This window comes from Zootoca vivipara, chromosome 4 (assembly GCF_965207765.1).
Source record: "Zootoca vivipara chromosome 4, rZooViv2.hap1.1, whole genome shotgun sequence".
NCBI lineage: Eukaryota > Metazoa > Chordata > Lepidosauria > Squamata > Lacertidae > Zootoca > Zootoca vivipara.
This window is the reverse complement of record NC_142587.1, coordinates 73,257,291-73,284,951: the sequence shown is the minus strand read 5'-3', so window position 1 is coordinate 73,284,951 and position 27,661 is coordinate 73,257,291. Positions and strand designations below refer to the sequence as shown.

General features: G+C 41.4%; 1 protein-coding gene across 3 annotated transcripts in view; it reads left to right on the top strand.

Annotated features, from left to right (window-relative positions):
• The first annotated feature begins 11,302 nt into the window (after positions 1–11,302).
• ZBTB20 (zinc finger and BTB domain containing 20) overlaps positions 11,303–27,661 on the top strand; it is a 520,201-nt gene continuing 503,842 nt past the window's right edge. For 2 of the 3 annotated variants that reach the window (XM_088668206.1, XM_035115410.3), the window contains exon 1: positions 11,344–11,390. The gene's annotated coding sequence lies outside the window, so the exon portion shown is untranslated. Of the gene's footprint in view, positions 11,391–27,661 lie in introns of all 3 variants that reach the window. The other variant, XM_035115408.3, reaches the window with a different exon arrangement.

Sequence of the window (27,661 nt, the reverse complement as noted above, 5' to 3'; positions counted from 1 at the left end):
GCCGAAGAATTGATGCTTTTGAATTATGGTGCTAGAGGAGACTCTTGAGAGTCCCATGGACTGCAAGAAGATCAAACCTATCCATTCTTAAGGAAATCAGCCCTGAGTGCTCCCTGGAAGGACAGATCGTGAAGCTGAGGCTCCAATACTTTGGCCACCTCATGAGAAGAGAAGAATCCTTGGAAAAGACCCTGATGTTGGGAAAGATTGAGGGCACTAGGAGAAGGGGACGACAGAGGACAAGATGGTTGGACAGTGTTCTCGAAGCTACCAACATGAGTTTGACCAAACTGCGGGAGGCAGTGCAAGACAGGAGTGCCTGGCGTGCTCTGGTCCATGGGGTCACGAAGAGTCGGACACGACTAAACGACTAAACAACAACAAATTTTTTTTTAAAAAAATCACTAAATGAAAAGATGGACACTTCATTATTTGAATCAACCAGAAATGCTAAGAGAATCCCAATTATTTCTAAATAAGGCTTGTGTTTGAGTTTCACTTCTATAAAACACTGGCACCATACTATCTAAACATTTAGTCTGGTTAATGTAAGGTATTTTTTAATATTTGTGATTATTAAATTCTCCAGGGAACAGTGCCTGATCTTGAGCCAAGCAGTGATCTCAGTTCCACCAGCAAGGCCTCTAATGTATTGCTCAATTTTGTTATGTGTTGCAAAGCTTTCTGACATCATTACATGTTTTTTCCAGTATTTGTCCAGAAGGTGGAGCTCTATGGTTTACTTTGTGCTCATGGTTGAAAAATGAAACCAGTCTAGAAAGCTTCCAGTTGTTTCCCTTTACAACCAAGATTATACATGATTTCCCCTTCTCTTAGTTTCCACCTTTCAACCAAACGATAATGACGAAGAAAAAACAGAAAGTGTTGCTTTTTAACTGAGGGAAATAAATGAGTAGAATTCACATTAATACATTCGAAATAATGGATTACTATGTCGCAGAATAAATATCAAGTTTAGGCATCCCCAAACTTCGGCCCTCCATATGTTTTGGACTACAGTTCCCATCATCCCTGACCACTGGTCCTGTTAGCTAGGGATCATGGGAGTTGTAGGCCAAAACATCTGGAGGGCCGCAGTTTGAGTTAATATGTGAAAAAGTAAGGGGTTTTTTTTTTGTTTTAAAACGGGGGGGGGGGATACTTCTAAGCCAGGCCAAGGATAAAAGTCACCATTGCCTCCACTTTCAAACTGTAGCTGCATTTGTGAGCATTTAGGGCAGGTCCAGTCATAGAATATACAGAACAGCTGTACTGAGTATCCAAAATGTAATAGCCAGTCCTTGGATTCTTCTGTCTTGGGTGTGTCTCACAATAACAAGAATATCTTGGAGTTTGTTATTTGGCAGAAGAAAGGAAAGTAAGGGGTAGGGGAAATAGTCTTAAAGCTATTTTGGGGGGAATTCGCCAAAACATCACAACTTCCGATATGGGCTTCCATACGCCCAGATTTTCCTGGACCTCCCCCCCCCCCCATTTTTAAAAATTCCACCCAGATGCTATTTTTGGCGGCTATGTCCAGGAAATTCTGGACGTATGGCAGCTCTACCAAAGGCAACTGGGTGGCCACTATGAGAACAGGATGCTTGGCCCAAACCAGCATTACTATTGTTTGTTTGCTTGCTTGCTTGTTTAATTTACAAATGGATTCCTATGAGGCATCGTCAAACAATATACAATATAATAGCAAACATCTAATCATGACGTACAGTCAAACCTCAGTTCCTCTGTTTTGGAACGTTTCGGCTCCTGAATGCTGAAAACCCAGAAGTAACTGCTCCCATCTTCGAACGATTTTCAGAAGCTGAATGTGCTGCGCGGCTCGTGTTTTGAGTTTCTCTATTATATTGAGGCTTCCGCTTTCAGGTTTTGGTTGTCGAATGGTCTTCCGGAACAGATTACGTTTGACAGCCAAGGTTTGACTGTGTACAAAAGTTTAAACAACTGCATATATAGAAACAGCTTTTAGCAGTGGCATAGCATAGGTTGACAGCACCTGAGGCCATGCAGAAGGAGGCATCTGCTTCACCTAGGAAATTCCAGCCACAGAGATAAGAAGAGTCATTCCATTGTTTGGAGAGGTCACTTCCTGGTTCTCATAGAGAACATGTTTTCAATGAGTCCAGCAACGGAAGCGTGCATCTGTATTGAGGCAGCACCAGGTGTTAAAAATTTGCACACCTAGCAAATTGGCACCCCAGGGCAACTGCCCCTGTGCCCCTCCCCAAGCTATGTCACTGGCTATTCGAGAATTATAAATATAAAAAGAAATTTGAAACAGCAACAGCATATGCATATAATCTACTCAAATCCAAGAGAGATACCAACTGGGATAAATATTCTAGAAGGCTTGTTGAAAGAGGAGCAGATTGAGAACGTGCCAAAAAGGCAATACAGTAGAGATGGTGCCTGCCCAATATGCAATAATAGGGCATTCCAAAGCCTACACGTCACCACACTAGGTTCCGGCATCCTAAAAAGGACTGCCTGATCAGATGGTATCTGCAGGATGCGTTCTCCTGCAAAATGCAGGGATTGGTTGGGTATATGTAGAATGAGGCAGTCTTTCAGATATCCCGGTATCCCAAGCTGTATAGGGCTTTCTACCCTGATACCAGCACCTTGAACCTATCCCAGTAGCTAACTGGCAGCCAGTTCTTACGTTGTTATTAGTCACAAGGTTGCCACCGGTAGCTTCTGCCAGAAAACGTTTGGCTTACAGTGAATTCCATGCAAGCTGAGGGCACTGTGAGACTGCTCTTGGCCCCCACAAAGCTCTGTGTAGTTTGGCTTTCAGCATCATTTCATAAACTACTGTCTGCAACATAGCTGCCAAGTTATCCCTTTTTTTAAGGGATTTTCCCTTATGCTGAATAGGCTTCCTCGCGAGAAAAGGGAAAACTTGGCAGCTATGGTCTGCAACCATTGTTTAAATAGAAATATGGAACCCAACCCAACCCATCAAAACGTAGGCTGCAGGTGGAAGGTGTGCATAGCTATCTGCACTGCTTTCTCCACATCAAGGCACATGCTTTCCCCATTCACTTGTAACTTGCTGGGCAAGTTGAATTCCCACCTGTGTCTGAAAGCACCTTTCTGTGAATTGCTGGGACAGTAAAATCTTGGTGTGCTACTGCAGCCACACTCAGCAAGGTGGTGTGGAAATAAGGGTGGGGTAGTAGGGATGAAGTGCAACAACGCTAACTGGGGACAATGCTAACTGGAGTTCCTTTGTTTCGTAACTTTGTGCTTATTTTGTGCACACACTCCTGGTGGAGCTGCAATTTAATTTAGTTTTTCCTGCGGTATAAACAGGAGAGAATATTCTCTTTTAAGAGTGCTTTTTAAAAGGTCTGAACAGGTTGATTCAGGTAAGGTAGAGATTGGGAAACAATGTAGAACATTATAATAATTTTGACTCTTTGAGCTGGAACGCAGTATTAAACTTATGGTTTATCGTGCCAGGATTTCTTATACTTTTTTTGAGTGCTGCACCAGTTTTCTATGTGCATTGTGCTTTTGCAAAATGGAGTTTTGAAAGAGGTTGTCGGAGACTGAGATTTACCTCAACGACGACTTACAAAGACTTGAACTGATATAAAGCAAAGAGGATTGATTCACATTGGTGAAATGTTTAGTGTTGCATCTATAGCTATACTGCTGCTTCTAAATGTTTGCAGGAAAGAGTGCAAACGAGTATCTGACTTATAAATATGGCCTTTTGAATTCTCTCCATTCCACACCCCTCCCTGTCTCTGGTTTACACCCTCCTGGCTCAACTGGCTTTAGGTCCCGAACCCTGGCTCAACTGAAGATACTCCTGCGTAACCTGCTCTTCCTGACTCTGCCAGGGCTCAGCCAAGTGGTTGAGCTGATGCCGGTGTAATGCCACGTTCACGCGGGCAGTTTATTCTGTTTTCATGCCCCCCCCCCTGCTAGGGTCTGCATTCTATCTGAACTTTCACATGATGTGAAAGCTACTTCTGGAACCACAGGGCAATCTAGTGCACATTTAGTGCTCACTTCTGCGTTATTTGCTTCCTGAAAAATCTGCTCCCCCAAAATATGGAAACCAGTGCTAAACTTGCGCTACAGTTCTGGAAGTGGCTTTCACAGCATGTGACAGCTCTAATATAATGTGGAAAATAAGTTTGGAAAACAACATGAAGATGGGATAAAGTTCCTTGTGAATGCAGTGCCGAAGTCCCTCAAAAGGGGTGGCAGGGGCAGGACCAGAGAGAGAGGGGGGGAGGCTTAGTCTAGATCTGAAGCCCATTCAGTTTGCTTAAGTGGCTTGGCAACCCAACATACAACCCCTTTTGAAAGGCCTGTCTTCCTCTGACGCACTTCAGCAGAACAGCAGCAGCATCCCTGCTGCTGGACAGGGTTTGGAGCCAGTGTAACTTTATGCCGCCTTAACTTTTGTTTGCCTGCTTTACACCAGCTTCTTTTCCATAGGGTTGCTCCCTTCGCTTCTGGCTTGCTTGGATGGAGGTTGGAGGGTGTGTGTAAGTGCCCCTGGCCTTGCACACCACAGGCGTGTGGCCCCAGATGAGGATACAGCCCTCAAGCAGAAAAACGTTCCCTACCCCTGGCCTAGGTAATGCTAAAGAAGCCCTGCAAGCATGGTCACATCTGGTTTGAAAAAAGCAGGCAGCTCCTTTCCTCTGTCCTGATTCCAAACATATGCCTAACTATATTTTGAGGCAGGGAAAACATCTTCAAATTAGTTTGGCTGGTGGATTTATTTTTCCTTAGTCTTTAAAGCATTGCTGCAGAAATTCCCTGCCTGTGCTAATGGATTTGCTTCATTGAAGGTGCTTATTCTGTCCTTAACTTCCGTCCTCATTCACTGCTTTCTGCAGACTATAATTTGTGGACTCAAGTGGCGGCATTCCTGTATTACAGGGGATAGTTTATTAAGAATATTCAGAGGAGATTAAGGTGTGGTCTCAATGTTTCTCAATCGCTTCTACTACAGACAAGAGAGGAAAATAAATGTCATTTCTTTAAAACACAGGGTGGAATAGCAATTAGTATTTGGGTGCACGAGGCACTGTATTGATGCTAATATCGTGAAGTGACGGCAGATTTTCAAAACCAGCTTCTGGGCACAGAAAGCTTCTTTTGCACTTGGCCTCTTGGCTTAAACTAACAGCACAGTGTAATAAAATTAGAGATGAGTTCATAGCATCAGTTCCAGCAGGTCATGCTGCCCTTCTTAAAAGAAGGAAACAATTATGCGTGCTTCCTGCCTACAGATTTACTGGAATCTTGATGGTCACTATGCGAGCAAATCAGGCACCAGCCTGGGCAATGGTTGGCAGGTGCTCTGAGGCATGGGTTTGCCCTCGTGTGCTCTTTGGCACAGAATGAAGCATAATTTTTCCTCTCACTTTTAATTGAAAATATTAAGTTTGTCTCTCATTTTATGAAGACTTGAGCAGCTTGGGTCTTATATATCTTAGGAAACTGCTTCTCCCGTATGTTTAATATTTATTTTTAACATAAACAATTAATAATTTGTGCAAACATTAAAGTGCAAAGCTTCACTACTGATAGAGAGCACCCACTAAATAACAGTGGTACCCACACAGTTAAGAAAACTTTCCAAAATGAGATAGTGGTGGTCAGGTATGTGATGGTCAGAGCAGGCTCTTGATAATATGTGGCAAATTAGAGTAGGTCCTTTCCAATTTGGGGAGTTTCTTCCAAACATTGAACAGAGCCCAGAGCTTGAGAAGTGAACATTATCATTAATTATTTAGCACCGTTCTCTCTCCCAGTTGGTCTGAAAGGACTGAAATTAGAGGAAATATTTGTTTTATGGGTACTGTATTTTAAACTTGTAAACTGCCTTGGGTGGCTTGCCAGAAATATGGTATGTAATTCTTGTTGTCTGTCTCAAGAGAATTGAATGCACCTCCAGGGGGCGATGTTAGCAGCACCAAAGTGACCTCCCAGGGGCGCAAGCCTAGGCAGTGTGCATCGATGCCCTGGGCTCCCAGGTGACAAGACATCCCCACCCCACCCAGCCTCACTGATGTGGTCCAAAGGAAAGGAAAGCAATACGTTTGGCACCAGCTTAGCTGCAGGAGTCATCCGAAGGAGGTGTAAAAGGCACCATCCAACCGCCTTAGGGACTCCACTCCAGATCTGTGTAGGGTTTGCTCCTTAGCCATTTCTTCTCCCTGCTCAATCTGAAGGAGCCTGTCATTGCATGCAGTGAAAATCCCCAGTTCACCAAAAGTTTGAGATGCATTGGCTACCCTCACCCAATTTAGCCAGCTATTCTAATATTTAATAATATTTGCACAAACAAACAAATAAGTACGACAAGTTCTTCAGACTAGCATTTTTGGGGGGGTGAACAAGGGTCATTTTAATGATTGTTTTAACATAGCTCATAACCGAGTCTTCTGTCATTATTTCCTCTTAAAAAAAAATTGTGCTAACCCTCAAGCTTTGGGGGGAAAGGTGGGTTAGAAATCTAAGTAATGAATGCAAGAAGCAGCGGCCCCTGCAGTGGCATAGGTGGGGCACTGCTGGTCTCCCGGCTTCTGAACAGTGCTGGTGCTTACCAGAGGGAGAGGGGGAAGTGCAAGGAGCTCAAGACTACATGGCCAATCTAACACTCTAGCCCTTATGTGCCTGCATAACCCTGAGCTCCTCTTGCCTCCCACTCTGGTAAGTGCCAGCAATGTGCCTGTGTTCAGAAGCCAGGAGAGCAGCGATGCTTCACCTACGCTGCCACACAGGCCACTTATGAATGCAAGCATAGCTCTACCATATGTGGGAAGCATGAAAGTCTTGCAAAACTGGAAGAGAAATCAGAGAACTAGTCAACCTCACATGCTGAATACCATGTTCCCTAACAAAATTCCTCAATAAACCATGTGTCTCCAAAGTTCTTGGTTGGCACACAGACTCTTAAACCTAACACACAAATGCCCTATAAGCTGGACCTTATATTCAGTATCTTTGCTATACAATAGTCTTCCTCTTTTCACATTTATCACTTCCTTTCTCTCTCTCTCTCCCCCACCCACTGTTCCCACCCACAGTCTTAATTCATAAGGAGTACTTATTCTCCAATGCTTCTCAAAGGGCAGTGATCATTTACTCTTTAGATAGGAGCAAGTGCCCCCCTCCCGATATCCTAAAGCAGGGGTCAGCAAACTTTTTCCGCAGGGGGCCGGTCCACTGTCCCCTCAGACCTTGTGGGGGGCTGGACTATATTTTGAAAAAAATAATGAACAAATTCCTAAGCCCCACAAATAACGCAGAGATGCATTTTAAATAAAAGCACATTCTACTGAAGTAAAAACACACTGATTCCCGGACCCTCTGCGGGCCGGATTTAGAAAGCGATTGGGCCGAATCCGGCCCCCGGGCTTTAGTTTGCCTACCCATGTCCTAAAGCCTCAGTATGTATATTTCCCACAGGAAATGACCTCCCGACTTCACTTTTGGCTATAGTGTTTATCACTTTTCATTCCTCTCTCTCTCAGGTTTGATAGTTCCTCCTGCACAGCAAATAATGTTAATTAACCACCATATCACCCAAGTACACAAGTTAAAAATTCTCAACTCAAAAGTACAGGTTGTATTCACCTTAAGTACAAAGTGTAGAGGCTGTAATGAACCAGAATGGCCTTTTAACAAAAAAAGAAAACAAGGCATTAAAAAGTGTGAGTGGGTACTATTCTTAGTCAAATAGCCCAGACTGTTTGGTTTTCAAATTAGGCCTGGCTATTCTAGCTCCCAAATCAAACACACACACAAAAGACACAACTAGTTAAAAGTAGGCCACATCTCAAGTTCCCTTCAGACCTCACCAGAAAGTGTCTATTGCAGGCAGGATACAGAAGTCCAACTTCAATTTTAAGAAGCATCCCAATTGCCTACTTGTTGGTACGGTATGTTAAAGAGAACTGTATTTGAGCTATGAAAACGAATACTTGTTTTCTCATGAACTTATTCTTCCTCTCATTTTATTGCTCTCATACCATCATCTCAGTCTCTTTCCGCCTTCCATTTCTCTCACTAACAAATGTTACTTTACATGACATACACAAAGGTCAAGACCCAATGTTCTACTTGTGCCTATTATTATGCATGTACTATACTTGTTTATACATTTTTAAAAAAACTTTTGGATGTACTATATAAACCTAATAAAAACTCAATAATTAAAATAAACCATATGTTTTTTCTATGAAAAACTATTGTCCAGCCTGGGAAAGTAAGGTCAAGCATGACCTTTTCATACATGGAACATTAACAGAATGTTCTTCTTTGGACAGACACTTGGGCTGAGTTCTGCAGAAGGTCTCTGATGCATAAAACAGATTTTGTACTCCTGATTTAACTGACCTTAATTAAAACCTCAGCTCAAAGGAACTCAGCATTGACTCTGAACTACTTCAGGTAATTAGTAAAAGAAATAAAAATAGAAAAAAAGAGAGAAAAGAGAAAATGTGCAGGAAGACTCTTATTACTTATCTAGGGATAACTGGGAGCCAGGAATTCCAAAGTATTATATTTATTTATTAAATGTATATACCAACATTCATCCGAAGATCTCAGGGTAGTTCACAAAAAGTTTAACACCAAAGGGGACAGTATGTTTTATATGAGATGTGGGGAACCTTTCATCATCCGAATGTTATTGAACTACAACTCCCATCATCCCTGGCCATATGTGTTGGTGCTGATGGGAGTTGTAGTTCAGCAACCATCTGGAGTGCCACATTTGCCTTACGTGCACCAGTTTGGTAATAATCCCAGGAAGGCAATTACCCAAGTATCAAATTGTCTGCCAAATGTTGTCTCATAATTGGGTACTGTATTCCAGGCATTTTTTATATTATTATTTTACATAGTATTTTTGTGAAGTTAACTTTCTTTATCTTGATTTCTCCTTCTTATTTATCACTGTCCTATGCATATCTGGAACTATAAGAAATGAGACAAAGGATAACTGAAAACTTCCTCATGTGGAGGCACTCTAACTTACCATATCAAACAACAATAATAATGCTTAAAATATTTTTGTAGCACTTAAGGTACTCATTTAATTAAAGTTCACATTTACATAAAATTTCAGAATATTCAAAGTATGTGGAAATGTTGAATATTCTAGGCTTCATGCCCAACAGTCAGGGTTGTAAACCAACAACATATGGGTCACAGGTTAGCTACCCCTGGTTTAAGACAAGAGGAAGATGACATTTTTCAAAAAGGGTTCTAGGGAGCTTTGCGTTGCTATAACATGAGCGATATCCTGGTCTTGCCATAGTTTGATGTTCCATTGAGTAACTTGTTCTGAACCAGATGTGTGTGTTTTATGAATTTCAAAACAGTTTGGTGGTTGAAACATATCAAAGTTTTAAAAAGGTTCCTTAGCTTTTGGTTCCAAAGGGTTGCTTAAATGGTCTTCACACTCTTGTGGCCTGGATAGCTCAGTTGGTTAGAGCATGGAAAACAGCAAGGTTGCAGGTTCAGTCTCCGTAAGGAAAAGCTATTCCTTCATAGCAGGGGGTTGGACTAGATGATCCTCAGGGACCCTTCCAGCAACATGGCTCAATGTGTGTGTTTTTGTAGAGCATGAGACTCTTAATTTCAGAGTGGAGCCCCATGTTGGGCAAAAGATTCCTGCATTGCAGGGGGTTGGACTAGAATGATCCTCACAGTCCCTTCCAACACTACAAATGAAATAGTTGAACACAGTCACATCTTACAGCTTTAATTGTGTTTACATTGCATGTTTGCATGCACATTGGATATTCAAGCTGTTAATAGGCCAATTACCTATATGGCACCTAACCATGTCTACTCAGAAGTAAAGCCTACTGAATTTAACCCTTTTCCTAGTCCAGATCAAGAGGGTGGGTAGGTAAGGCTGTAGCTTTAATTGCAATAACCTGTGGATAAAAACAATATAAGAAATAAAAGAAGCAATTAAATATCAATACTGTATGAATATTTAATATGACGGAAGTGGGCTCGTCTGTCTTCAGTAACAAATCTAGACACTACCTGGACATAGTTGGGGCTGTTTTGGGGGGGGGGGGAGGTAGGGGAAAACTGTATCTGTTTGCTTGTATTTGATTATATGTTGCTCTTATATTCAACAAATAAAATATTCAAAAAACATACGAAAAAGCAAACAAATCTAGACACACTGCAGGCCACCTGAATGAATGCAAAGACCCCTCTTTGGAAACCCCTCTTATAAAGTATTGTTTCTGATTTTATGCTATGGCTTGTGGTTTTTCATCTCTTGTAAATTAAGAGACCTGTTTGCAGTCAGCGACTAACAATTCATTATTAACAGTAATGATGATGGTGATGATATAATAATTGTTTATATAAGTTTATCGTCTTAACTCAGCAAGACAGAAAAGCTGCCTGCTTTGGAAAGTGTGACAGCCTTTGAGGTATCAGACACCCGGAAAAGAACGAAAACAAACTCAAATAAACTGTTTTTCCATCCTTCAATCGCTTCTCCGGGATCTCCTTTTTTCCGCTCGTGCGTAAATTCATTCCCCATAATTTGAGAATGGAACAGTCCACTGCTCCCGCTCCCTAGAACCCCCTTCTTTATCTGTCAATGGTACAATCCAGTTCCTTGCCAAATCCAGACAGTGATTAACGCCCGTCGCCGCCACCCGCTGGTGCCGGGAGCTGCGAAATTTGATTGGCTGGCAGATTGCTAACTGTACTCCCGTGCCATTGGTCGATACCTCCTTCGACTCCTCCCCTGGTCTATCTGCTATTGGTCATCGGACCTCGGCAAGCGTTTCCTTTCTCCCACCCCTCCGAGGTCATTTAAGTTTATGAAATAAATAAATAAAGGGAGAAATAAAAATGCGTAGAAAAAGGGAGGGGTGTGTGTGGAGGCCTCGCAACCTAACATGCTAGGCGGCGTGAAGAGGCTCATTTTCAGCCAATCATTGGCAGCGCTTGGTCACCCTGGCAGGCAGCCCGGACAAATAAAACACAAGTTATTAAGCAGGTCAGCCTTAACCGTACGTACATTCTCCAATGATAAGCATCGGTGGCGCTTGATCGACAGACGTCAAGACCAATACACCGGGGACAAAGCGGATTTGTTTTTCCTCAGGGCCGGAGCTCCTCCAATGGAGATAACAGCAAATTAAAGGCGGATGGAAAGAGGCGGACTGCATGGCTGTTTGTAGACGCGAGGCTCCTCTGGGAGTGGCACGGCTGTCAACTAATGGGAGATATGAGCGGGGATGGCGGGGCGGGACTAAGAGCCAATGAGAGACTCGCCTGAGGGGAGGGTGGTGGCCGTCCCTACATTAAAGTGTTGAATTGGCGTGGGAGGCTGACAGAAGATGAGAGAGGTACCCGCGCTTCCGGGGTCAGTGGGGGGTGAAGAGGAGTGGCTAGCTCCGGCTCCGCCCTCTCGAGGGGTTGCGAGAGGGGAGGTGTTGTTGGCGGGGGGGGGAGTTTAAGTGGGGGGGGCAGGAAAGGGAGGCAAAAGTTCTCGAGAAAAAATAGGGAGCGCGCCAAAATAAAAAATAAAAATAAAATAAAAGTTTGGCGGCGCCCGAGGGACGGCGCAGCCATTTGACGGTCTACTCGGAAGTAAGCCCCACTGTGCTCAATGGGCTGACTCGCGGGTAAGAGTGCCTGCCGTACCTCCGAGTGCCCGGGGCTTGTAAACTCTCGAATAAAAGTGCCTGCGAGAAGCCACACTTAGGTGGGAAGCAAAGCCGGCGAAACCGAGGAGACGTCTCCCAGGATTGCGCCTTGAATGAAGGCTGTAACCCTGTGCGCACTTTCTTCCCGCTCCTCGGAGTAAAGCTTTACTTTACTCCGACTTACTTCCGAGTAAACCCACACACACACACACCATCCAGTGAGATTGTACTGTGGCGTAAGCTTTCTTTCTGAGGCGCGAAGTATTATTTTCATTTGACATAAATAATGTCACGCTGAAAGACACATGGGCGGGTATAGAGAAAATTAAATTGTGAAATGCGGCTATAAAAGCGAGCTCAGACCCCAGCGAACTTTTGCCAGAATTCCCACCATATTATTATTAGTAGTAGTAGTAGTATTAGTATTAGTGTGTTGCTGTTACTCAATCTCCTCCGATCCAGCAGTTACTGCTGCCGAGTTTGTATTGAAGCAGATGCCCGAGGACTTCTAAGCTTTTTGTTTCTCCAAACCTCCCTGGTGTTTCTGAGGCGTGATTTTGGACGCTCAAATCTTTTCAGAGAGAAAAGTGTTTAAGATTCGTCTCCTCTAAGCATATGGTGTGGTTAGAAGGTTAACAAACACCCCCCCCCCCAAAAAAGAACTGCTAAATTGATTTCATAATTCACAACAACAACAACAACAATATAGTAATACCGGTAGGAGGGATTTAATTAAAGTTTAAAATGTGGAAAGGGCTCTCGTTTCCATTTGAATCAGGATTTTTTTGTATTCTAAACGATACCAAATTTTCAATTGAAGGCACGGTGCTTGGGGTAGGGAAATATGGGGTAAAAAGCAGGAGTCCCTATATTACTGTAGGTGTTAGTGGCAGGCACGGGAAGAGTTAAGGCTAGAGTGTGGTAATTCCGCCCTCTGTCACCTATTTAGCCACTCCAGGTCGAGCACCCCATTCTGCTGAGCTCCTATTGGTCACCTGAGCTTTCAATTTAGCTCTGGATACTATCCAGGAGCTGGAAATCTGCTTGCATTTGAAGGGCTGGGTTGGAGGCTATAGAGTGGGCAATGCCAGCTGTGGCTCTTTTCCTCTCTCCCTGGTTTTGTCTGTCTATAGGCTCAACCCTTCTTTCTATTCCCAAGTCCTCCTCTTTCCCTCATTTCTACGGTACCCACCCATGTTTACAGAATGAGAGAGTTATTTTCCCAAACTCAAAAAACTTCAATTCAGTGCTGAATTTGAGTGAGAAAGGAATGTAGAATGCAAGAAGAGTAAAGAGAGTGAGGAGTTACAGAGGAAGGGAAAATGCTAAGCTGAGCCACATGGGTGGTAGTGTTGCAGAACTTGTAAGGAGGGGTCAAAGCTGGGCAGCTTCACATTGTCTAAGGGTGCCTACTGAAAGAAAAAGAAAAAAGGACCAATATTTTCCATGTTGAGCCATGTTACCTACCCTGAATGGGCAGTAATCTGAACATAATTCTTGAGAAAGGGATTCAACCTGTGATTCTATGCATACTTGATTGGAAATTTCTGAGAGGTTGCTGCTAGGCTCTTACATGGGGGGAAAGTGCCACAAGACTCTCTTGACTGTTTAAGTTGAAAGTAAATGCCATTGAAGTCAGTGAGACTTGCTTCTGAGCAAACATGTATAGGATTGGGCTATAAATGGCCTTGCTGTGCAAACTGCAAAGTCACCTTAAGCTAAATTCGGAAACAGCAAGGAAACATATTTTTAGGACAATAATTAAAGTTGGAAAATTATCTACTGTTATCACCATCACAAATACAGATTAGAAATGATTTGCCCACAGGAAAAATCCTAGGTGCCTAGAAATTTGATATTCTGCTGGAGAAGAATTTGAAGTATTTTATGTAACACTGCTTTATAAACAAATAGGTACTTAATGCATATTGCAGCACAGTCCTAGCCATGTCTACTCAGAAATAAAGTCTATTTAATCCAATTGGTCTTACTGCTAGGCAAGTGGGGCTAGGATTGCAGCTGTCATCAACTTTTTTTCATAAAGAGTGAAACATGTTGGGTGTCTCCTCTTTTTTCTAAGAAAGCTTATGAGATTATTCTCCCATTTTATTTCTAATGTGTCATTCTGGATTAAGGTAGGTAGCCGTGTTGGTCTGGATCGAAGTAAAATAAAAAAATTCCTTCAGTAGCACCTTAAAGACCAACTAAGTTTTTATTTTGGTATGAGCTTTCGTGTGCATGCACACTTCTTCAGATACAGTGAAATGGAAGTTTCCAGGCACTTATGTAGAGAAGGGGTGGGGAGGGGTGGGGATGGGGAGGGGGGATCACTCAGAAGGGTGGTGGAAATGGGTGATTGACTGACTGATAGCTGTTGATGACCGCAAACGACTGCAAATGGTTTTGCATGAAAAAGCAAGGGTTGAGATGGCTGAAGATCGCTTATCATGTATAATGAGATAAGAACCCGATATCTCTGTTCAAACCAGGTCCCTCCATGGTTTTGAGCTTGGTGATAAGTTGCAATTCAGCAACTTCTCTTTCCAGTCTATTTCTGAAATTCTTTTGTAGTAAGACAGCTACTTTGAGATCTTGTATAGAATGTCCTGGGAGATTGAAGTGTTCTCCTACTGGTTTTTCTGTCTTCTGGTTCCTGATGTCAGATTTATGTCCATTTATCCTTTGGCGTAGGGTTTGGCCTGTTTGTCCAATATAGAGAGCTGAAGGGCACTGTTGGCATTTGATGGCATACACAATGTTAGAGGATGAGCAATTAAATAGCCCTGAGATGGTATGTTGGATGTTGTTGGGGCCAGTAATGGTGTTGTCTGGGTGTATGTGGCAGCAAAGTTGGCATCTGGGTTTATTGCAGGCTCTGGTACCAGTGTCCATGTTAAGTCTGGTGGTTGTATTATTGTGGGTGAGGAGTTGTTTAAGATTGGGTGGCTGTCTGTAGGCAATGAAAGGTCTTCCTCCCAGAGCTCAAGCTGTAATGAGTCCCTTGAATGTCAATAGTGGTATCATAAATATGCACCTGCCTATTCCGACACCTGTTAATTCTTGGTAATTGTGACCTGTCCAAATGGTGGAAGAAATCCATGTTAGTGGCCTGTACAATGGCTTTAAGGACACCATAGAATCTTCCTTCGTGGCCACAGAAAGGACAGTCCCAATTTATCTCAATGGTCATTTATGCTTTAAATATCACAGTGTAAAACTTCACTATATGCCTATTCCTATAATTATTTTCTCCTTTGCCAGCTATGAAGTTTAAATTCTATATAAACAGACATCAATATTGCCTTCATGAAACATCTTTATTTAATTCCCATTGGAGGTCTCCTCGTCCAAGTGAATGCATTGAGTATACCCCCAAATGGTTAATGTACTTCAAAGTCACCCATATCAGATCTGAAATCTGGTCCAGTGACCTAAGATATGCCTGAAAATGGGCCATATTTTAAAGATGGAGCAAGGAGTGCCTCTTAAGAGAAGTTGGCATTCCAGCACAAAGCAAGCCAAACCACAAATGATATGGAAAATTGGGTGTGGGTGTTCTACTGCATTTTTTTCATACTTGAATCAGCCTTGGTAGAGATGGCACCTCTGGTAGGAGCCATGAACAATAATCTGTGCTGCAGAATGCAAACTTTAGTATAATATACAAGTAATGACTGATAGTTAATTATATTCTCTGAGAAGACCGAGAATTATGAAGTGATATTATGCTTGTACAATACTACAAGAAGCATGAAACACTAAAAATAGTAAAGTTTCCCCTTACAGACAAATTTTGTCTAAACCCAGTATCCCCATGAAGCTTCTCCAGTCTTTCCCTTTAGTCAAAAGTTGCCTCCCCAGCCCCCACCCCACCCTTGCAATCTTTGGAGGTAGGAAATGAACAATCAGAGCCTGACTAGCCAAGTGAGTGTTGCCCTTGGCCTAAACAGTTGTATGTGTATACAATATTTTACTGGTTTGTTTGGAAAAACAAATTGACAGTGTTCTTAAACACAATTTCACTATGAATGTTTAGATAGCTTTGTGGGAAAACAGTATAAATGTACTTATATACAGTATACTTTGTAGAAATGCACTTTTAAAATCACAAATGTTTGCCTCACATGCATATATATATATATATATATATATATATATATATATATATATGAACTATTCATGTGGTGTACTAACATATTCACTGTTCTTCTTAAAACTTTAAACTCTGCCCAGAAATATTTTCTTCTGTTGCATTCTAAGTGTTCAGTTGTTCAACAAAAAGCAAGCAAGCAGTCTTTCAGAAGTAAATACATAGCTGCAGAAAATGTTTGTTGTCTCATAGCCATTTCCATTCCTGTGACTTTGCAAAAGGTGCTTGGAGGGATTGCAGTTTGTTTTCCCCAATATATACTAATGGTTACAATACTTTAGATTCTCCTGATGCTGTTGAACTACAGCTCTCACCACTGGCCATGCTGGCTGGGGCCGATGGGAGTTAGGGTCCAATGACATCTAGCTGCCCCCTAATTTAAGGTGCTGATACGTTGATTCTGCATCTAAGCAAGAGAGACCCAAAGCACACAAAAAACATCACCTTGCAAGTATTCATGCTGTACTACAGACAGCTAGGCCTTCCTCCTTGATATTCAGTAAAAATGTATCCATTTCACACATAACCAAGAATGAGACATAAATTGCTTTTGTCTATAGCTAGAAAAAGAGCACATGTTGACAGAAACAGATAAGAGATACAGTATGTGTTCCTGCAGTTTCCCATCAACATAAAGAATAGTGTGAGAAACTAGTTTGTTATGCCTTCATACAGAACATCTTCCTTTGTACAAAATATGCTATCTCATTCTTAGCACACATATGTATATTTATCCCTTTCTTGAAAGTAGTTCCATCATTCAGAATGTACAACTTGGGAGTGGCGCAACAGATTGTTGCAGTGTGTCCTCAACCCCCTAACAGAAGCGCACCTGTTCTGGCCATCTGCCAACAGGCTCAGGATAGGAGCTGGCTGCTAGTCCTAACCTAAACATTTCTTGCTATACAGTACAGCTTGGTGGGGAAAACGAGGGTGGGGCAAAGATAAAGAGTTCCTAAATCCTGTGGTGTGCATCCCCTAACCCTAATAATTGCCTCCAGGATACTCTCACTTGTTAAGCTCTTAAGCAGGCCAATTTATTCTCTTTCTCTCAGCTGACAAAGATCCCATGGCTCAACTGCCCTTTAGCATGAATTTCATTAATAGACTTACATAAGCCGTATTAAAATGTGTTAAATTGTATGTGATTCTTATATGCCACCCTTCCTTCCAAAAAGGGGGTCCCAGAGTGGCTACCAATATAAAAAGCACCAGAGCAGATTTGAGGGGCGTAGAGGAAGAGGAAGACCTGCTGCTTGTGCAGCACTGGGTTCAACGGCTAAACACACAAGATGCTTATTAGAGAATGTGCTAGTACTATCATTCTGGAGATCTCATAATGTTCTAAATGATAATGATATTGTGAATTGTTTAAATATTTTGTAGTTTGTTAATCATATACTCTTTAATCAATTAATCCATTATATTTAAATAAATTTACATTTCATGAAACAATGTAAAAAAATTCCTTCCAGTAGCACCTTAGAGACCAACTAAGTTTGTCATTGGTATGAACTTTCGTGTGCATGCACACTTCTTCAGATACCAATAAACCAATGAAACAATGAACATAGATGCATTTTTGTTAACATATAATGTAATGTTTGTTTTAAGAAAAAGCTTATTCCTCATTTTTAGAAGACGCGTTTGTGAAGGGGACTCACTAGAATAAAACCATTCCTTAAAAAGCAGACAACTGTGTGCTTTAATTTTGCACCTCGCCAATGAAAATGTGTCTCTACTTATTTTAAATGCCTGTTACAAAATTTTATAGATACTTATTTAAAAACAACCAACAGACAAATTTTATATATGTTTACTGAGAAGTAATTCTCATAGAGCTCAGTGGGGCTTACTCCTAGGAAAATGTGTTTTGGATTGCAGCCCAAACCCTGCACACTTTGGGCACAATCTATCAGAAAGCTGTACTGTGGCATCCTCTTTGATTTGAATGGGACCATGCAAGTGTACCCTGTTTCCCCTATTTTAAGATGTAGTCAAAAAATAAGCCATAGCAGGATTTTTAAGCATTCAAGGAATATAAGCCATACCCCGAAAATAAGACATAGTGATAGGCGCAGCAGCAATGCCAGCCACGGCAGGAGGAGGAGGGAAAAAAATTAAGACATCCCCTGAAAATAAGCCATAGTGTTTTTTTTTTTTTGAGGAAAAATAAATATAAGACGGTGTCTTATTTTCGGAGCAGTTGGCCTGGTCCTGGAACAACCCCTATTCAGATCACTGGGGTTGCAAAGGAGAAGTTTGTGTTCGATTGTGCAGTTAGTTACAGTCTCTTCTTCAGCTTGGAAGTATCCTTCATTTTATACACAAGGAAAATTTGGTACTTTTAATGAAATGTGTGTGTTTATTTAGAAATAAGTCCTATAAAGCTCAGTGGAGTTTACTCCTAGGAAATTGGATATGAGATTACAACATTAGTCTTTATGTCTGCAACCCTATACCAAAGTTTCCTTGGACAAAGTCCCATTGACTACAATAGGACCTACATCTGAATAAACATATATAGGATTGTGCTGTAACTGATTTGTGGTTTAAATCCAAAGCATGCTGACTTTCATGTTTATTTCATCTAAACATACAGAAGTGTTTGTGGTGGAGACAAATCCTGTAAAATTAAGCCATTCTCTTTTGTAATACTTTGAAACAATGTAATGTAAGCATTTTTAGGCATAATAGGAATTTTGAGAGCTGGTAAAATGGACCAGGTCTGAAAGATACACCAGAAGCTAAATTTCCAGATCAAAGGAACAGCTATGGGAAGAGGGGGAAAAACCTTTTATTTCAGAAATGTGATTATTTACAGTAGAATCTTCACATTTCAATAGTCTTTGAATTTCTGAAGTGTATTTTTATATACAAATCGTATCTTAAAATTAAGAGGATAAGGCTCTGCATTTCAGCAGCGATTTATGTCTCTGGGTCTCAATTGGCTTTGCAAACATTAATAAATTAAGGTGAAAAAGCTCATTGTGGTAGAAAATATCCTATCTTAATAGATGAGAAAACTTAAACATGAGAAGGTTAATGGCATTATTGTCTATGGATCTTCAATGCCTTTTGGAATTTAGGGATAGATTCTAAGGGGGGAAATGACATCAATTTACTGAAAGATGAATAGTAAAGTATTCTACAACTGAAGTTGGCAAGCATCTTTAAATGGGATATGGTGATATGAAATCTCTGAGAATTTTTAAGTGTGCTCCTCACAATACTTTGCAACTTAAAAAGCACAATTTGACTCATACTCACATTGAATTAAGTCATCTGGAATTTTATTGTAGGAAATTAAAAAGGTTTCAATATTCAATGAACAATAGCAACATTGGAAATTAAGCAAACTGGTATTGATACTGTTCCAGGCTTGGAAATAATCACTTGCCTGGTTTCCTATGGGAAGAAAGAGTTGCCTCCAGGCATTTAAAGCCAGTTGGGGCAAAACTGGGGGGAAAATTGGGGTGAGGATTGTCTTGCTTCTTTTATGTCAAAATGAATGGCATATCCATGTGGGAGCAGGCGATGTATTAAATACTTTTGGGCCACCCACTTCGTGGTTCTAATTCCAAGGTTGCAATCTTCATATTGGCAAATATGTTGACATGTAGCTGAGATTCTGGTAATTATCAGTAGCAGGGGTGGTTCTGAATTCCTCACTGGTCCTGAATTTAACAGTTCTCATTTACCTTCTCCTGCTTGTGGATTAGCACCAACACACATACCCGCCTCTACCATTCTTGTAGGTTGGATTTTCAGAACCACTAAAATCCATTGTGCATGGATTGTTTGCTCTTGAAACACTTTCCATTTCTTCTGTTCACATATTTGTTTTTAATTTGGCTAAACCATGCTCCAAGCTTATGTAGGCAATAAAACACAATTGGACTAGCATTTCTGTTAGTTACTGTAAAGATACAACTTATTAGTTCACATGTTAATGCAGATCCTAGTGTGGTGCCTCCTTTTCAAGAAACACAGAATGTGGTCTTTACCTTTGGGGGCATGGTTCTCCTTTTAAAGTCTAACTGGGTTGCAACTGTTCTTCTGCCTTCCTGCTGAAGCCCTCTGTGACTCAGGGGTGGAGGAAGGGGGGCAATGGGGGTGGTCCTCCCTGGGTGACACCACTGAGGGGGGGTGACAAAATGCCGGGCGGCACTCACCGTGGGGCTTGCAACGCACCCAATTCACGCGTCTCTCCTGAGAGTGACGCAGTGGCTTGGGCGCCCGCAGGTTCCGTGCTGCCCCAAATGGTCCGCCCACTGCCTGCCCCTCAGCTGTAGGGTGGCTGAGTGGGAGGAGGCAGGCAGACTCCTCGGAGGCCCTACGGAGCATCCTGTCCCAGTTTGCCCCACCCCGCAGGCAGCTGGCACTGTCCCCTCAGGCGGCTGGCACTGCCCCTGGGCGCAGGGCACACGCACCGCCCCAGGCACCCGATTGGCTTGCTCCGACGCTGCTGTGACTTGCTAGTATTCATCTACTATCCACCCTATTCATTGGAATTTGTTTTAGCTGATCATACTATTGTATTTTACAATTGTTGTAACCAGACCTTTGACTGTATGGTGAAGAGTGGGTAAGAAATCCAGTAAGAAGTAGAATAGTATAGGCTCTGGATTTCTTTATTTTTATGTACTCTGCTTGATGAACTCTAGGAAGCCAGAAAGGGCTTTATGCAGGTGATTAGATAACAAACACACCAAAAAACCCCAATATTAATGTGCAAGGTTATTTGTGTGCAAAAAAAAATCACATAAAAAGAATTGCAAGAAAGTGGAGTAAGAGTACATGGCCTATGTTCTGAAATGCCTTAATGAAATTGTACATGTGAAATCAGAAAACATAATGTGGTACAAAATATGGGACAGAAGGAACCCATGGAAGAATTACAAGTGGGGATGGGGAATCAGTTTGACTATTGCCTATAATGTGAAAATGTACAATAGTTAGGTTAAACTGTACAGCAGGCAAGTGAATCTAAAGCTCCAAGGTGTCATTCCTCTCTTGGGATCATTAAACACATTCACTCTTCTTGTTACAACAAAAAAAATCTTACAAAGGGTTGCTTAGGCATATTAGATGTCCTTAGACACTTTAATAAAGCCCCAAATATGTGGGATGCTATGATTATGACTTTTTATTAAAAAAGGAGGGGTGAGAATCGTGTTCTTTTCAATTTGAGGCTGATGGTGCTACAAAAAAATACGTTGCAATTATCATATATAGGTGACACTGACTATAGTGCGAGAAGGAGAGGCCTGCAAAAACGCTTTTGTTAAACCATTTTTCAGCACACAAAAGCACTTGATTGGCACTTCACTGATTTAATAGCCCATTTGTAATGCAGAAAGAACATCACTGAAGACTTTAGCATTATCCCAAATCTAATAATTGAATTTGTAGGTGCAAAAACCCAAGATTTCTAACACACAGGAAATCTTTTGGAGAGCATGAAACAGAGAAGTTGTGATTTTAATGTGTCGTATTTTATCCTTATGGTTCTTAATGTAACAGACTGGGGAATTAGGAAATTTTGGTTTTGTTACTGCGTGTTCTTCTGATGCCTGCAGCAAATTTGTGTTGCGACCCTGAATTCATTTACCAAGGAGTAAATTCCATTGAGCACACATTGGTTTGCTTTAATAATAATAAAAAAACCACACACACAAAAAACAGTGGGTCCAATAATAAGCTGAAAACTTCACTGTCAGTTTATGAAATTGTAATTGAAATGTGAAAATAAGTCCCTTTTATGCCAAATGGATCCCAAGCCAGTTTGTTTCAATGAAATTAAATGGAAATTACTATTTTTTTTCTCTGTCAGATGTTCTTAGACCCACTGGTAATTTTGCTTAGCATGATTGCCCCCTCTTTTAATATCGCAATAATCCTGTGAGGCAGGAAAGGGACCAAAAATACAACTACCAATAGCATAATATATTTATGCAAGCCTATGGTGCAGCCATACTGTGTACAGTTTTGACTTGCACAAGAGCATGGCACCAAAAGACCCGTTTCTTTTGCAAGCCAGCAGCACAAGTGCAAGTGCAAGCGCTGGCTGCAAACACCAAGCTCAGCAGCGGAGGCGCTGGAGGGGGAAAACAGGACATCCTGGGATTCAATCAGAAGCTGGGATGGCTTCTGTAATTCTGGGATGTCCTGGGAAAATCAAGATGGTTGAGGGGTATGGGCAGTATGCCTCCGAACAACAGAATGGACAGCTATTGCCCTCCTGACCTACCTTCGGACTTGTCAGAGACCGCTTTGGAAAACAGAATGCCAGACTAGCAAGACTGTTCTTAGTTGGTTAGATCAGTTGCATACTCACAGTCTAATTTCTCATATTAAGTTTTGTGGCAGTCAGAATTTAAATCCTGGTCTCCTTGCTACAGACAAGCTCTAGAGACATTACATTATCAACTTCCCTGTGTGAGAGAAGGGAGGCTGCTTCCCCTTCTCCCTCTCTATACAGTACTTGCAAGAGCAAACCATTATCTGTGTGGACCCTCAGAATAGGGCTTAATAGAAATAATAATAAAAATAGGCCTACTTATCATACATGCTGGAAGTGCAACAGAAGTGAGAAACTTCTGTCTCACACATGTACACTAGTTTGTTTTGGGGGAAATTTTCTTTAGAAGCACATCGCTTGTTGAGATATCAGGTTTTAATTGGACCACTAAAATAAGAATCGTGGTTGAGCAAGTGTTTCTTTAAGTACTAATAGTCTGTTGCCAGGGTACTCTATAAATATAGGTTTTACAAAGGCACATAGGTTATAATAGGTTGTAATGGTTTATGTGGTGCTAATTGTATCATGATCTATTAATAATATTAAATGTCAATATCTACGCTTAACAGGATCAGCTTAGTTTCTCAAAATGAAGCAGACTATTTTTGTTTTGGCTGCAATAATGTAGGTGTGTTATTTTAGATGGGCCGCAAATGAGATTTTTAAATGTTTAGTTATTTATTTTTGTGTTCTTGTATACCATTTTTCGTACAAAACAAATGAAAACAAAAAACAAGTGACCTCAGAATGGTTCACATAAAAGCAAATAAATAGGAATCACAAACACAGACACAAATAATACAATTAAAAACCAACAAAATCATGACGATCTATATAAAACGCAGAAGGACTAGAGGCTGGAAAGTAGGGGTTGGGGAAGAGTCAAATTAAACTGGGAAAGATTGGAAGCACAAAAAAGTTTTTGCCATGTGTTTGAAGCCCATCAGTGTCGTGAACATCCTCACCTCCACAGGAAGGAAGTTTCCCCAAGTTTTTAAATCAAAACCTATTCTTTTTGTGTTGTGTGATTCCTGAAGCACTCTATTCAGTCTTGATGCTGCTGATGTTAGTTTATACTTATTTTTATAGTTTGTGTTTTTCATGTGCTTTTGATTTGGGTTCTCCCTCTCCCATTGCCTGCTCATTGGTGAATATGCAAGGTGTTGTTGTCATTTTTTAAACTCCCATAAGAACAAATACTGTATACTGTATACTGTATACTGTATACTATAACTAACTCTAACTCTAACTCTATCTTCAAAGTGCACATATAACATTAACCCAAGCTATAAAAAACAACAACCCAGGAGCTTGCTAGCACTCAGTTTCTGGCTCCCTTTTAAACATTTAAAATATGTTTGATTTCTCTCTTGTAGCTCCTGCTACTTGTGCCCACCTCTTGTGACAGTATTTTAGACTGGCTTCCCACAAGAGCTTACAAATCAAGCAGGTTAATGTCTTCATTAAAACTGAATTGCAGTTTACTTTGGGAAAAAACATATTTAATATTTCAAGATATTGAACACTAAACTACTATTAAGCTTTAACTAATGCATTTACTTTGCTGACACTTACTCTCCGATGGGACATGTAGCTCAAGTTAATGTCACTAGAAGTGATGTTTAGGGCTTCGGGAGACTGTTTCAAACCCACTCTTAGATGATTTTACTTTCAAACCCACTCTCTGCACTTGAGAAAAAGTTTTAAATAAGTGATCCCACTTCTCCACCAGCCCTATTTTAGAAACACAGTCAGCGCTGTCCCTTATATTGCCTACACATAATGGTTCAAGAAGTACTGTATAGGGGGCATATAAAACAATATGGGGAGGGAGGTTAGCTAGCTTTTGGATTTTGAGAAAATAATTTGTGGTAATTGACAGGGTAAAAAAAAAAGGATGTTGCATTGCACCAAGGATAATTAAATGTGTATGTTTGCAAGATTGACACTTATCCTAGTCAGGAAGCTTGAACGGCATTCTGTGGGAAAAGCATTCTCCCCATTACCCTGCCCAAGTTCCATGCAAGTTTTCTGGGGTGTAGGGATGCGTGTGTTAAGTACATTGCTGTAATGTTTTTAATATTCGGTTGGAAGCCGCCCAGAGTGACTGGGGAAACCCAGCCAGATAGGTGGGGTATAAATAAATTATTATTATTATTATTATTATTATTATTATTATTATTATTACATTGGTACCTTGGTTTCCACAGAGTGGCTGGGGAAAATCAGCAAGATGGGTGGGGTATAAATAATAAATTATTATTATTATCAGTACTTATTATTACAACCATAATCCGTTCCGGAGGTCCGTTTGTAAACCAAAACAGGTTGAAACCCAAGGCGTGCTTTCGCCAATGGGGCCTCCAAAAAATTTGTTCGTAATCCCCCCCCCCACCAAAAAAGAGTTGTAATCCAAAAAAAAGGTTGCAAACCGGGACACGCACTTGTCGGTTTGACGTGTTTGTAATCCAAAATGTATGCAAACCAAACCAAGGTAACACTGTATCTTCTGTTTCAACAGATAGATTTCAAAGGAATTTCAGGGTTGCACTTTTTCCTTTATTTCTTCAGATATTGTCAGGCTTGGCTCAAAGCAAGAAGATAGATGCAAGCTCTGCTAGGAAGGCAAGTGAGACCTTGTACAGTGCCCACTAGCGGAGGAATGGGAGTGTGGAGGGAGCAAACGACCTCTGGCACCACTATTCTGGTAGGGTGCCATGCCCCCAAAACATGTGCCACACACCCCAGGGCGGTGCACCACGCCCCCGGGATGTGCACCACGGCACCACCTGCTCTCTGCCCCTGGTAGTGGAGCATGCAGCTTTGCCACTGACAGTGCCTAGAGGCAGAGGGACATTGCCTTCCCTGGCCTGCATAAAATAATAATAATAATAATAATAATAATAATAATAATAATAATAATTTATACCCCGCCCATCTGGCTGGGTTTCCCCAGCCACTCTGGGCGGCTTCCAACAGAAAAATAAAATAATCGATTAAACATTAAAAGCCTCCCTAAACATTGCACAGTAGTACCTTCAGGTCATGTGGGTTTCCCTTGCTGATTCCAGTATCCATCCAGTCAAGACCAGACCCGGAGGCAGGGATAGTCCTCAGACAACGACTGCCTCCTCGGTAATGACATGGCCTGGTCTTAGCGTAACTCCTCCTCCTACCCGTGATCACTGAGATCGGTTGTCCCAGTGCCACCCCCCCTGTGGAACCTGCCCCAGCCCTGACCCCTCCCCCTAAGAACAAATTAAAACCTATATAAAACACACATAAAACCCAATAGTAAAATACAAACCAAAAAATAAAAATTACAAAAGTAGCAAAATTAAACAAATTCCCAAACCCAACTAAACATCCAACCCACCCCCCACACCACAACGTATTTGAAATGGTAAAAAAGAAATTTTTAAAACATTTTAAAAATAACTCTGTGCAGTTCAGAGTCCTGCTGGACAGCAACAGCGTTGGGGACAACAGTCCCCAGGCGGCTCGCCAGGCCCCACCCTGGGCACTCATGACTGGGGAGTCCTCCTGGGCAGCAGTAGTTTATTTTAGTTATTCCAGATTGGACCCCAGTTAAGGAGAATTAGGGTATGCTGGCTTTTACTGAATACTAGTAGCCAGCCTGGGTATCCTTCAATGAGCTTCTCTTTAATGATGTGCAGTATATCTGAGCATTATTTTATCCAAACACCTGGATTTTCATAAGTTTTCCTGCTTTGCTTGAGGAATCATGTCCGCTTTATAGTATTCTGTGGGGAGGTTTTTATATATCAGGGATGGGGAGCCTGTGCTTAGTCCAAAACCCAACACAGTGCTAAGTCGGGGTCAGCCCAAGCATTACTGGTAGTGCAGCGGGACCACCACCACCACCCCCCGCCCCACTGCACTTCCTAAATCTATTCTAGGAGTTTCCCCAACCATCTGAAGCAAATTTGGAAAGGATGCATGGCATATGTGGGGAGAGGAGGGGAAGAGTCTCATTGCGTTAGCAATAATCCTTAAATTGATGGGGCGAGTTATAATAAATAAATAAATAAATAAATAAATAAATAAATATTTACTTATACCCCGCCCTCCCCAGTCAAAATCGGGCTCCGGGCGGCTAACACCAATAAAATTACAATAAAACGTAAAAGAAAGAAAAACAATTAATTAAAATGCAGGTTAAAATACAATTTAAATTAAAAATTTTAAAGTGCAGCCTCATTTTAAATGGCCCAAACCAAAACCATAAGGGAGGAGAACATAGGGGTCAGACTGGATCCAGGCCAAAGGCCAGGCGGAATAGCTCCGTTTTGCAGGCCCTGCGGAAAGATGTCAAATCCATAGCTGCCAAGTTTTCCCATTTCTCGCGAGGAAGCCTATTCAGCATAAGGGAATTTCCCTTAAAAAAAGGGATAACTTGGCAGCTATGGTCAAATCCCGCAGGGCCCTGGTCTCCTGTGAGAGTGCATTCCACCAAGTCGGTGCCAGTACTGAAAAGACCCTGGCCCTAGCTGAGGCCAATCTAACCACCTTATGGCTCGGGATCTCCAAAATGTTGTTATTTGTGGACATTAAGGTCCTCCGCGGGGCATACCAGGAGAGGCGGTCCTGTAGGTATGAGGGTCCCGTAGGTACGAATACCACCCAATGTAACATTATTTGTTTTATAAGTAAGCATTTATCTTAGATCTTGAAAACAGAAATAAAAAAACCTTCTGTCTTACTTTTTAAAAACCTTGTTATCAGCTTTAAAGTTAGATGAAACTAATGCCATTCCGCCTTTTAAAGTGCAATGATTTCTCTGCTTTATTTTTAACCATGTTGTGTTTGTTTCCGGGAGGCAAACAGAAATTAAGGCCAGCCTGAAATTCCTAGCTGTAAGTCTCCAAACAGTACAGCTAGCTTGTATTTTTCTTCTTTGAAGAGTCATGCAGACATAAACTACTAGCCAAATCTTCTGAGACTCCTTTTTTTTTTAGTCCGAGAAACTGATGCTCAAACAAGTTTATCCAAGGGCACTTGCTTCATAAGAACTAGGATTGGATTTCAGGGACCCATCCTAAAAGTTGCTCCAACACCTCCTTTTAAAATATTTTACAAGCATCTGTGTATATGTCATGTTCAGAACTATGCAAGTAAACTGTAATATAGCTGCACGGGTCAAGCAAATTGCCTTCCATTTGCACTTAGTAAGCCTTTTCTTGCTTAAAAATTATTTCTCACTTTAAAACAATGTGTGTATTCATGGATCGGGATAATTGTTGCCAACAAGCACAGTTGTCAGCAACAGAAATGGATGCTTGCAGAACAGCAATTTGCTCCTATTGGTCTCTTCAAGCATTTAAATAGAGTCATCAGTAAGAGAGCCCTACAAATGTAGGAAGCCATGATAAATGATGAAGACTCTAGGTTGCTAGCATCCAACCTTGAGTTGGACTCCAACTCAAGGTTGGACGCTAGCAACCTAGAGTCTTCAACTCAACTCAAGGTTCTTTCAATTTTTCTTTTGACTGATCT